The following is a 13193-nucleotide window of genomic DNA, read 5'->3' on the forward strand; positions in this document are numbered from 1 at the left end:
ACATGCCCCTGGGTAATGAAGTTGACAGTTTCTCTTCAGAAAACGGTGTTTGACTAAAAAATGATTTTAGTTTAAGGGCCCGGAATTAGGAAGTTGAGTTTAGGGCTGAAATACTCAGCACATACTTCCAAGTTTCTGAAGGTTTTTTTTTTCTGTCCCACCTACTATTTCCTATAGTTTAAATCACTAAGGACTTAAACAGATATTTCTTAGGTATTTGTATATGTCCCCAAAGTGTATTAGTTATAGTCTTATTAAAATAGTATAATTCATTCATTTGTGCCCCAGTTCAAAGTTGTCTTTTCATAGTGGAAGAAATGTTTATTGACAGCATAAAAGTGCTCAATAAATGTCTTCAATAAATGTTGGACACAAGAGTGAATTAATGACTCATTTCCATTATTATTTATTATTCTTATATCTTTAGATTTCTGCAGAGGAAGCTTCCTTTAAATAGGCTGATCTCTGCAAATTCATTTTAACAAAGCACATCATGTTCCCCTGGATATAAAAATACCAATGAATTAGTCTTTATTACACTTTATTTTTTTTAAATAATATTTACAATTGATTTTGGTACTTGATGTGCTAACATTTAAGTGCAGCGCACCTTCCTTACACTGTTTGCTCCTCGGTGCTTTCCTTCATTTAATAGGCATTGTGATGAGGTTTGGCACTCTTCCTGCCTTTAAAGCATAAGCTAGATTTTCAGTTTACAAACAGATCTTGATGTTATAGGCTGACGGTAACCTCTGATTCTAAAAGGGAAAAAGATGACCAAGTAACTCGAGTATCCTAGAGAAAACTGATATTTCAGTGTCTTCTCTAAATTGTTAAATAAAAGCCAAGCTAGAAAGTACATTTACAAAGAGTGATTCTATGGCGGAAAAAAAATATTTACATGAGAACTTATCATTGAAAAGATAGCTCAGGGAAAGAAGGCAATAAGGCCAAGGACAAACAGATGAAGAAAGGGTAAAGATTATGATTAGTTTGGGTCGTGATGAGGTATAAGAAGTGGCCTGTCATCTCAACACTGAAGACAGTTGAATTCAGAATGTAGAGAGGGCAGGAAGAAGGGCACTTTGAGAATGTGTATTGAGGGGGAGGGGCTTCACAAAAAGCTTGGAAAACAATGAGCTTTGAATGAGGCAGAGCTGATGGGGCCTGTGACCTTATTGGGTTATACTCGGTAATGGAATAAGGTGAGAGCAACATGGAGAAGATCGTAAGAGGAAACTGCTGATTAAGGGGTTTTGATAATATTTATAACTGTTCTTCCAAAGAGAAATTCCTGTAAGTACTCAGATACACGGGCTGGATCTCTCATCTTTGTCTCCGTGCAGATGCTTTCGTATCATGCTCTCCAGTTACTACACCTGTAACAAGCATCCCCTACCACCAGGTGGCTACAGAGGTATGTCATGCTCGGGTAGTTTTCCAGTGTTTGTGACTCTGATGTGATAAAAGTTTTTCCAAGTCACAACGTTAAAAATGATCATCTATTTAATGTCCCATCTCTTATCAAGACAACCTTTTCGAAAAAGTTGAATTAAGCTCATCACTTCTTAATATTCATAAGCTTAGGGAATTGATTTCTATGTTAGATTCCCAAGGGAGGCACCAAAGCAAATGAAATAGAAGGAATAAATAGGATTTGTTTCAAGTCTCTATGCACCCTACATTATAATCCATGACTTGTTGCTAGATAACTTTCTTTGGTGTTATTGCTATCCAACATCGACTTCTGTCATTTAAAAATAATTTGTTTATTTCCCTCCCACAATTGACTGACTGAGATTCCCTATGGCAGAGTTATAGCTGTGAGAAATGATAGATAGTCACTGAAGTAGAGGAAGACGAAAGGATGGTGAGGCTTTCTAAAGCCTTCAGGGGAAGATCAGTGGCAGTTTGGATGGTAGGAGTTGGCAGAATACAACTCCAACAGCTCCGCCTTCATTATGCTTTATGATATCATGCCCCAGAGAACATAAAGTTCTCAGTTTATTTTTTGGGAAAATTACATAAATCCAAGATCATTATGTTTGACTCTTCATATTAATAGGTAGTGCATTAAGTTTGCATTAGAATGAAAAATAATGTAACCTAGTTTTTAAAAAGCAAAACACTACAATTAACATATCAAAATACCCCGTCACAGGAAAAGGATGCTGTTTATTACTCTAAATTATTCAGAAGTTTTCACACAATTTACTGTAAACATTTGACTAATAGAAGAGTCTAGAACCTGTATTGATGGTGATACACTGAACTGCATCTTTTCTCCCTCTCTTTGTGTCTTTGGAGGTTATAATAAAGAATGAGTGGACTAAAGTATCTGGCTAATATCGCTTTGAATATTAGATTAATGTGCCAAAATATTTATGAAGAACTATTATGGGATCAGCACTAAGCAAGGAATTTGGGGAGTTGCAGGTAACAATTGGCCAAGATCTCTGACCTCTCAGCTTACTCATGATCTTCTTGGTAAGATGAGATTAATTAACATAAAACAAACAAACAAAAAAAGAATGTTACAAAGAGCAACAAGGATTATACAGGTACAAAGAGGGAAGAAATCAATGAAGCGTGCATTTCAGAGGGAGAGCCTTCGGGAAGTGAGCTTATAAATTGGGCTGAATTGTATACATAGCTGTCATCATTATGACTTCCATCTCATTACTTGTCTTTTTACACCCTATCCAGGCATCCACATAAGTCCCTTTGACATTCTAGGTACTCCACAAATACTTGCTGGCTGATCAGTTAATTTTTTTCTTACTTCATTTTTTGTTACTTTTTTTTAAAAAATTGAAGTATAATTAACATACAGCATTACACTAGTTTCAGGTGTATAACATAATGATTCAGCAATTCTGTATGTTACTCAGTGCTCACCACAAGTGCGGTCACCAGTAATTTTTTGAGAAGGATATAGTAAAAGCAAGCAAAAGAGAGACATTTTGGTCTTCTGTCAAATATATAGTTATCTTGAGAAAAGTCTGTAACGACCATGGATTACACACCTTATCATTAGATCATAGTGCCAATCTGAAAGTAAAACTTACAGATCTGCTTCTTGAAGAGTGCTTACCCTCAGTATTGAAGAATGAAGGTAAATATTGGAACACCTGTTGGATTCTGAAAACAATTTTAGTCCACTGGTCTGCATCAATTCATCATGACTTATCACATCAAGATTTTATAATAAAGGCCGGCAGTTAACTTTTCAGCAGAAATGTTACTCTAATGCTTGGTATATCTAAAAATTGATAAGACTTTTAAGTAGTGTGAGTCTGCCCTCCCTTTAGGAGCAGTATTTAAATGGTATCTGTCTTGTGCCTAAGAAAAGCTGGGGTCTTTTGGTGTTTGCGTCTTTATATTAAAGAACTTTTGTTAGACATGCTCCTCTCAAATTTCAGCCGTCCGTAAAAGCAAAAGGCATTGAATGATATGGTTGCAATTCCTGCTAGGCAAGTACATAATTGTAATGGGACATGGTTAAGCATAATTAGAATAGTGGCACATCACCAAAAATAGAGATAGAATGACAGACATTAATAAAGTGAAAACCTTGCCTAAATTTCTTGCAGGAGACTTGTCTCTACTACCACATTGCATTTTGATGAGTATGCATATTGAAAGTGGTATTATAATTTAGGATTAAGGCTGTTGCAATCATAATTACATATAAAACAATTACTCTGAGAAACAACTGCTTTTCAAAGCTGTGGAATAATGAACATGTGTTTTTCTGAATGATGAATTAAATGGACCACAACTTCATAAATGGATGGTCTCCCAAAGGAAATGTAAACTATTAAAACCCATAATTAATAACCGGTTTGTCACATGGTATTTTTCCTCTTTTTGTATTCATGTCTACCAAGTAGTCTGCACATTCAAGAGAGTGTCTATATTTCAATTGATTAACCAACACTTTGGAAGTAGGTCTCCTTCACTGGAAAAGCAGAAACAAGAGCCAATTCATATTTTCCCCCTTCAAATTGCCATTATTCTAGAATTTTAGGCAGGAAAATATGTTCTTTTATACATCACAGATAAACCTATATATGCACTTTAATTTTTGGAGTGCACTTTTTTCGTACTATTCTTTTGAATTGTTTTTTTCCTCCTCATTTTTTAAAACCTTTAGCCAAGAAGGGTCTAGAATATCACCTGTAGTTCTCATGTTGCTGAGAAATTTCTGGTATTTGATTCCATTCTGTTTCAAGTGTCTAGGAAAATTTCTAAACCCCAACTTTGGTAATGGAACTTCTTCATCTAGGGAGGTCAGGCAAGAAAGAAAAGGAACATTTTATTCATTGTATCAATAAAATTTAAAAAGTTTGAAAGCCAACCATTGGAAGGAACGTGCATCACCTAGATATTTTATGCATTACGGGTGGAAGTATACATTTGTACAACTACTTGGGAAAAGAAGTTGGCATTGTCTTCTAAAGCTGAATATTCACAGTGCATATAAGATGTGTTGTTTTAATTTTAATTGATTAATTAATTAATTATATCAATGCAGCCATGTCTGGTGAGATGATAGTGGTGAATCACATACCAAGGGTTATAATTCATTCCATTCTATGCACTTGAAACCAGACTATTCTTAGAATTCCAGGGTGGCTGAGCACCCAAGTGGGCATCCTTTGGTAAGGCAGCATATACCAGGCTAGGGCAAAACTAGAAGAGCTACAGAGAAAGACTTGTTTTGATAGGAATGCTATACATTTTAAAAAGTGCATGGGGCGCCTGGGTGGCTCAGTTGGTTAAGCGACTGCCTTCGGCCCAGGTCATGATCCCAGGGTCCCGGAATCGAGTCCCACATTGGGCTCCCGGCTCAGTGGGGAGCCTGCTTCTCCCTCTGACCCTCTCCCCTCATGCTGTTTCTCTCTCGCTCACTCTCTGATAAATAAATAAATAAAATCTTAAAAAAAAAGTGCATGGTTCATAGCCTTTTATCAATGACTTTATGAAGCAAAACAAAAAGAAAGAAGTAATGATTATTTGACAGTGGCTGCTCAACGTGCAGACTCTTAGTCATAACCAAGAAAAAAATGGGAGACACATCAAATGGATAGTTTTCTGTTTTGTACATTTGGGAAAATGTGAGTTTCTTCTAGACACACAGGAAAGATGTGTCTTCATCACATAATTCAGGGATAATGATCTACAAATTCTTGTCAGGAAAGTTTAAGCAATTTTAAATAGTCATAGTCAACATGTAAGCCAAGTTGGCTTTTGTAAGGGGAAATTATAAGACAAGTAGAAAAAATGTAAAATTATTAACTTAAAAAATTCCACAAATTTGTAACCAAGTTCCTCGCAAATAATAATTTGAAAGAGAAAGAGAATTGTCCCTGGCGAAGTGGGAGATGCTTGTTTTTAACCATAGCTGTTACTTATTGAACATCGACTAATGTCAGGGACTAGACTGGACTAGTTATTTCTTCTAATTCTCACAACAGTCAGCTGTCAATAAACAAGTTATTACTGATCCCATTTGACATAGAGAGAAACACAGGCCAAGAGGGCTTAAGTGAGTTTCTAAGGTTCCACAGCTCGTGAGTGACAGAGTTGGGATTCTGAGTCCAGATCTGCCTGATTCTAAACTCACATTTCCTTCCCCTAAAGCTAACCCGTGTATGTAGTGACCATACTGAGTGAATGAAGGATGGATCCCGAGACGTTTTAGGTCTCATATCCACCCCCTCTTCCAAGCTGGTTCTTCTGAACAGAGCATGGGCTCCCAGCCCTAGCTCTACTGTCTACAGCACTGGCAAGTGACCCATTGGGCTTCTCCTTGACCAACTGGGCATCGAGCAGTGCAAAAGCAAATCCCTCCACAAAGCTGGGAGAGTCTTGCTGTGGGCTACTCCTGCATGCTGGGGGGTACATATTTACTGGGTCCTGTGGCCCTGCCTAAGAAAAGTGGGGGGGTGGAGAGACAAAACAAGCAGCTCAGTACCTGCTACTACTAAATAAAGTTGACTACGTTCATATTAAGTTAATAGTAGGAACTAAAAAATGTTATTGTTATTACATTATCATCACCATTATTATTAGCTGGGTAACTCTTAGCAATTTACATTAGCCCCTCTTGGACTCAGTTTCCTAGTCCATAAAATAAGGTTGACACTGCTGGTCCCTTCTTTCCTTCATAATACCTTTGAATACTCAAATCCTCACAAATCTCTCCCTCTACTACAGTGTGGTAATGACCAGTTTCCCATTTTTTGTATCCATTAATGTTATCTTATTAACTAAGTTGTAAATTCTTTGAAAGCAAAGACTCTCTCTTCTCATACATCTTAGTACTTACAGAAGCACCTAGCCCAGTGCCTTACAAAAAGTAGAAGTTCAATAAATAATTACTGATGGATAAACTCATGTAAGTTATCTGTGAAATCAGTCATTAATTCTTGTAACCAGAACTCCAAGAAAGCTCTAGAATTGAATGCCATAGTTTTAGAACCATATAAAATGTGGCACTGTTTTATGTGGTAAAAAAAAAAAAAATATATATATATATATATATATATACATATATAGACTGAAAACTCATTTAAAATCCAGAAAAGAAGGGCTTCTTGGCTGGCTTAGTCAATAGAACATGTGACTCTTGATCTCAGAGTTGTAGGTTCAAGCCCCACATTGGACATGGAGCCTACTTTAAAAAAATAATACATAAATAAGAAAAGATTAGTTTGTGAGAGATAAATTCATGATAAGTTATTTAACCGAAAATAATTATTTTGGAAGACAACCTCACATTTTTTGTGTTGACATTATAGGTGGTAAACTTGCCTTCCTAGGAAATGTCTTTAGGGCCCTCTGCCAGAAAGGACACTGGGCTCATAGGTCATAGCTATGTTCTGATAATTAGGCCAACACTGTAAAAGAATGTACACAACTTGCAGCTCATTATATTACTATTTTCAGACAATTGGGATGAAATATATCAGTGAAAAATACACATTACACTAAATAAATCCTTGTTCACTGGAATACAAAACCCAGTTTAAAAAAAAATGACACATTTTTCCTGATGATTGGCAAGGATACATTAGAAAGACTTTTTTATACAGTATATATTTTTTAATTATTGTTGTTCCATCTGTCCTCTTTATTGACACTATTGAACCAAGGATAAAAGAAAAGTGAATATCGAGTATGTGGGTGATATGAAATGGAAGTAGAAGATGGACCGTGTCGTGTGCCTTAGGTAAACTTCCTTGTCCTGAGGTTCCAGACATTGGTCTCTTTTTGAAATGAAAATAAATACCTCCTTCCTTTTAGAATGAAAATAAATACCTTACCTTCCTTAGAAATATGGCAAGAGAGTGTTCAGATGACTTACTACCCTTGTGAACAAATGCGTTATAATAATACAGGGTTTTACTATTCTCCCCTTACTATTCTAATGCAGAATAAACGCCAGTTGAACATTCCCCCATCCCTCTCCAGCCATAGACACATATATTACACTGATAACAAGATGTGGGAAGACAGCCTTTTAAATAGATTTTTAAAGCTTAATTTCTTAAAATAATATAATCTAGGGGGCTTGTCTTAGAGCTCCATGTGGGTAGGTGAGAACCTGTCAACACAATGTCTGTTCCCAGCATTTTTCCTAAAGGCAACATGCTATTTTGTTTTCCCGTGTAATTATTTTTGCTTGTCTTTTTCTGCTTATGTACTTTAATTTCATTTAGAACTTTGAAGATGGAAAAGTATAACTGTTTAGACTCTTTCATAATATAAAACAGACTTAGTAATAAAGACGATAAATTCTCTTTGATAAACATCTGCTTATAGCTGAATGAAGGGTTGTTTAGCACAGAATGTGGTATTCAGCGAAAAAAGCAATTCATCTAAGAAATACTTCTTCCCTTGTTGCATTTACCCTCTTGCTAGCTTGGTGTATCTCTATTGCCTATTTGTCCTTTGTTAACTGTCAAGACAGCAAATTTCTATTTGGAGCAGATGTTGTAACTGCCATTGTTCTAGTGCTTAAAATTCATTCTGCTGCAGGAAATTCTTATCATGAAACCTCTAATTTAGCAGTATTAACAAACCGCAACTATGGACTGTTTTGTCCAGGATGTCTGGCCTTTGTTAGATATCTGAGCAAAAAACATATATATATATTTATATCGTGAAAATTGTATCAAAAAACTTATTTGATTACTTCTTGACAAATCAATGCGAAGCTTTCTTTCATTAAGTTAATATATAATATGATGGTGGGTAAATGCTCTAAGATGTTAGGCAGTCATTAGTTGTGTAGGAGTTTATCATGGATTTTCCTTGTTTCCTTTACTAATATCTCCATAACATGCCAAAAAATTAAAAATCATAATATGTGTCTTGCTACTTTTTGAATAAAGTAGTTAAATTTAAACCTATTTTTAAACTTCCAATTTGGGCCTTTTTGTCCATAGCTCCTAATAGCACCCCACCTATCTTACCCCACCTAAAAAGCCATCAGATGTCATATTTTACCGTCAGGAAAGAATCAGAGAGAATGCCATTTTATTCTCACTCTCAGTCACATTTTCAACATTGGAATGATTGAAACGAGACCAAAAAAAAAGTTTTGCATTCCACTTTAGACTTACAGTTTAAAAACGAAGGCAACAAATATTTTGTGGAAATATGAGCAATAACTTTGAAACAAATAACACATACATACAAGTATTCAGTAAACAGAATTCTACAACATGTCCTAAGTTTCCCATGATTACTACTTTAGGAGTAATTCCAGTCCATGTTATTGGGTAAATTGTAAGTAGTATCCCATGGTTGGACATCCGTGCGATCACCAATGCAATGACTCTAATTAATTGGACACATGTTGATCCAACTATTGTTAGGGTGACTATACATTCCAGTCTGCTCAGGAGAGTCACAGTTTACACTTACTGAATAAATGTCAATAATACTTCCTTTGAGTCTCGAAAGTGTCCCAGTTGGGATATGAAGTTAGATGCTTATTGTTACCGTCATGCACCCATATAAACTTAAGGAGTTACATGCTGACACATATAAAAGAACTATAAGCAAACGTCCCTTACCCAGAGGAGCATGCAAACTTATTAATGACACAAGAGATACATATGAAACCATTGCAAAATAACCCATACATCGTTGAATTTAAATTCCAAATTTACTGGAAGAGATACATGGATATGGACCAGAGTAGTTAAGTCTGATTTAAGGAGTTGTTCTCTTCTAGGGCCTTGCAGGCATGAGGTCACGTGGACAACGTTCTAGGCATGGTGATAATTAAAGTTCACGGTTGATCAGTCAACAGAGGAAATGACTGAATGAATACAAAGAAGGGTATGGTAGAAAAAATAATCTGTAAAGACTTAGAAATTCTGGTCTCTCGCCCTGGCTCTGCCACTGGCCAACTTTATGTCGTTGAGGAAATTACTTCCTCCCTTTGGCTTTAGTTCCTTCATCCGTAAAAAGAGGGAGTAAACTGGATTCATTCAGCAGTTTTATTTATTGTGAGACTACTCTGGGCAAGGAACTCCACTAAGGACTATGCAAATGATCTCTAAAGTTCCTTTCCTGTTCTAACTTCTGTGGCATTCACTTTGATCACCAGTGTTTCCTGCGACATAGTTCTAGTCAGTTCGGGATCATTCACTTTTTGTCAAAAAAGAACATTGCCTGCAGGTAAGTCAACCCCACCCAGCAAATATTTGTTATGTTAAATTGCCTGGAAACTTTTCCCAGTAGTGTCCTTTATTTCTTCATTGGCTTAGAACCATGTTTTCATTCTCTGTGATAATGATGCAACCCCAGAATGTAGGAGGCCCTTCGGGGAGAAGCTGCTAGGGCATATTTTCTGAGCATGAAAACCACCATTTGTGCTTCAGGTAACCGAGGTTACAACCCATTCAGCTGGGAAGCAGGGCTACCGAGCCCTGGTGTCCTTCATCACTTTTCACAACTGAGGTCTGTTCTCCTATCTATCATCCTGATCTCAGGAAGCTTGCTCTTGTTCCCCCATGTGAATCACCTAACAGGAGAGATCATGCTGTCTGGAGTGAAGTTGTAGCAACTGAACAAGGAACTCTACCAACTCAAAGAAGCTGAGATATCTTCTGTGAATCCAGCTGGTTCAAGGCTGCAGGCCCACTTCCCTTGGCAGGTTTTCCTATTGCAGGGAGTGGGGAAAGTAGCCCTAAACCATCAGAATGGATTATACATCACATTTGATAATGCATATGGACACTCCACTCCATTAACTGGAGAAGTTGGAGATAGATCTAATCTGAAGGGAATCTGAGGAGCAACAGAAAATTGATTTTGCTGGTCTGATATTTATTCTGTACTTTAGAATTGTGGTATGCTTAAGAGTAGTTATGTTTATTAATAAAGAAGTTTGGACCTTGTTAATATAATGGATACAAAATACAAGATCAAATATAAGTCATGTTTAAACTCATACTTAGTTCATTTACCTTTGTCACATCATAAAACAGAGAAAGTTTTGTTTTTTGGGTTTTTTTTTTTGGTAGAAGTGCCAAGATAAATTTAAATCCAGCTGCAAGTCCACCTGACTAATGTTTGCTTTCAGTATTGATAGTGGTGATCATGATCACAGTGGTAGAGGATAAGAGGGAGAAAAGTCAAGATTTTGTAAAGAAGTGTTGAATGAAAAGTAGGAGTAACGGAAAAAATCAGAGCTACAGTAGATTTTCACTTGCAAGTGAGCGATGCAAGGAAACCAAATTATTGAAATTTAGAACCAAGGGTATTTATCGTCTCCATATCGCACTTTTACACCCAGAGCGATTGTCAATGTTGCCACAAGGGGTTTGCCCTTACTTTTCTTGTGGTTAGGCATGAGATGGGAAACGGAGGTCCTTTCCAGAAAAGTATTCTTAGTACCTTCCACTAATAAAAAAAAAAAAAAGTGAATTCCAAGTGCTAAGAAATTTCTACTAGCTTTCCACATAGTCCCATTGAAATTTTTAAACTTACAGAGTGTATTTTTTCAGAATTCCATACTGCTGTACATTTAAATCTGTAAATGTACTGAGGCAACTATGTAAAGCATTAACTTAGAGATATGAACAGCTGAAAACTAACTGAAAAGAGCTGAAAACAGAGTTGCAAGTAAATCATTGAGAATCTGTCTTTTCAAATATACTGCATGTGAATTTGAAATCAATCTATTTTATTCTGTCAGTCATATTAGACTCTTCTACCCCTTCAATTGATAAAGCCCTTAAACCTTGAAAGTTTCTGACTAAAAGGGGGGGATAGGACAAGGAAACATGAAAATCATATGGAATGATATGGAATCAATCGACAATGTGCTGAAATATTAACTTGCAGATGTCCCTAAGTATATGTTTAAAATAAGGCCTAATTTGAAAGTAGATTATTTCTTTGGAAAATGGGTTTAATTATTTCAGGGTATAGAAGCAAACACAATTCAAACCTCTGCCTCATTTTTTGTGGTGTGTGTGTGTGTGTGCGCCCGCGTGCACATGCACACATGTGTGTTTAATCAGTGTTCTGGCAAAATAAGAGCATGATCCAAATTCTAGGCCTTATTCCAAAGCTTCTAGAGATTGGAGACACCTTACAAGGTGTCGCAGGAAGCCAGGCATAAGACAAGAGAAGGAAAATGAAGATGCTAGCTCACATAGATATCTGGAGGGGGTAACCAGCCCTAGGAAACACAAAAAGCCAGACTTAGAGCAAGGCAAACTTGTTTTTAAAAAGGCAATGGAGAGATTTCATTTTTTGCAGTTGAACAAAGCCAGGACTGACTAAGGGACAGTGTATGTAAGAACAAAAAGGAGGCTGAACTGAGACCAACGGGATGGTGGGTATTCCCTTTCTTCCTGATGAGATATGGAAATTTTCTGGGACAGAAAGAATAAGAAGAAGATAGATCTGCACCTATGGTGTTTCAGGACAAGTAACTAGACTCTGTAACAAAGTTATAGATCACTTTTTAGTGTAGAAAGAAATGGCTGATTAAATGGAATGTTTCACTGGTTTTCCTAAACAAACTTATTTATAGAATTTCAGAAACAAAGAATGCTTTCTCAGGTGAGCTAATGTGAACCCACTCATTCCCTGAACCATTTATTGAGAACAAGTTGACAGGGGGCAGCAGAGTAGCCTGAGAGTTCAACACAGTATAGAAATTCATAATATAAGGACAAAGACTATCAGTTTTAATACTTTAAAATAGGGATTTAACAGCATGTGTTGCAATCTGTTTCTGAAATGTGGAGGCATGAGATGTTACATTCTCAGGGCCTTTAGGTTAGTAAACATATAGATTGAATATGTTGTAAATGGAATCCTCCTACTTTAAAAGTGATCATTTGTAATATGTTTTTGACCATTATGTAATACTATGTTATTACATTATGTAAAATGTCAGCTGTTTCAATAATATTCTATGGGAAGAATGAATATCTTTACCAATCTTTAATATTTCTGGTTTTGCTTTTACTTGAGCAGCTCCATAAGTGGATATTTATTTGGTGCATTAGTTTTACTATGAAAAGAATAATAAATTGCTTCTCTTGTTACAAAAGTAGTTCTATAAATATGTCAATCAAATTTTTACTGATTTCTGTTAATGTGATAAACAATGTGAAATAAACATCTTAAATGCCATTTACTGATGATTAGATTGTAAATGGTAAAATCCATTTACAAATTCTTTGAGGAATTTGATTTTTAAAGGAAAACCTCGATCAGAATACGGACATGTTCATTAGGGGGCTCCCAGCATTTTTCAGAAGGTCGTATTCTGCCACAGAGTAAAGAATCTTGGTTTGTTCAAGTGATATTTTCAATCTAAAATCTAGGAGGCAGGTGCTCACTTGTCCTCCTCCATGCTTGGAAAATACAAGGAGGAGGCCATAGTGGCAACTGTCACCATGATTGATTTCGTTGGGATAGAAGACTGGCCAGCTGGTTGTAATCAGTGCATTGAGGACGTCCTCAGAACAGTGAACCTGTTGCATTGAAAATCTGCAAGGGAGAACAAAGCAGCAATGTTTTCAAACTTAAAGATTTTGAAATGCAAGATACTTTTCTCATGTTATCTCTTCTTCTACACAACACAACGTTCAAGCCACATGTTGTTCACAGAGTATAATATTGCAATGATAATTGTACATGCAACAGAT

The 13193-nt window shown here is 36.3% G+C and overlaps 1 protein-coding gene and 1 non-coding gene across 3 annotated transcripts in view; both read left to right on the forward strand.

Annotated features, from left to right (window-relative positions):
• The window catches only part of HTR2C (5-hydroxytryptamine receptor 2C), a 265143-nt gene that overhangs the window by 33145 nt on the left and 218805 nt on the right, over positions 1-13193 (forward strand). The gene's annotated exons all lie outside the window — the stretch shown is intronic.
• On the forward strand, positions 5784-5912 carry LOC118013825. The gene has a single exon (XR_004680121.1). It is a non-coding gene; the product is annotated as a small nucleolar RNA SNORA35 (small nucleolar RNA).

The sequence above is a fragment of the Mirounga leonina genome, unplaced genomic scaffold, assembly GCF_011800145.1.
Source record: "Mirounga leonina isolate KUSES-001 unplaced genomic scaffold, KU_Mleo_1.0 Mir_101664, whole genome shotgun sequence".
Taxonomy (NCBI): Eukaryota; Metazoa; Chordata; class Mammalia; order Carnivora; family Phocidae; genus Mirounga; species Mirounga leonina.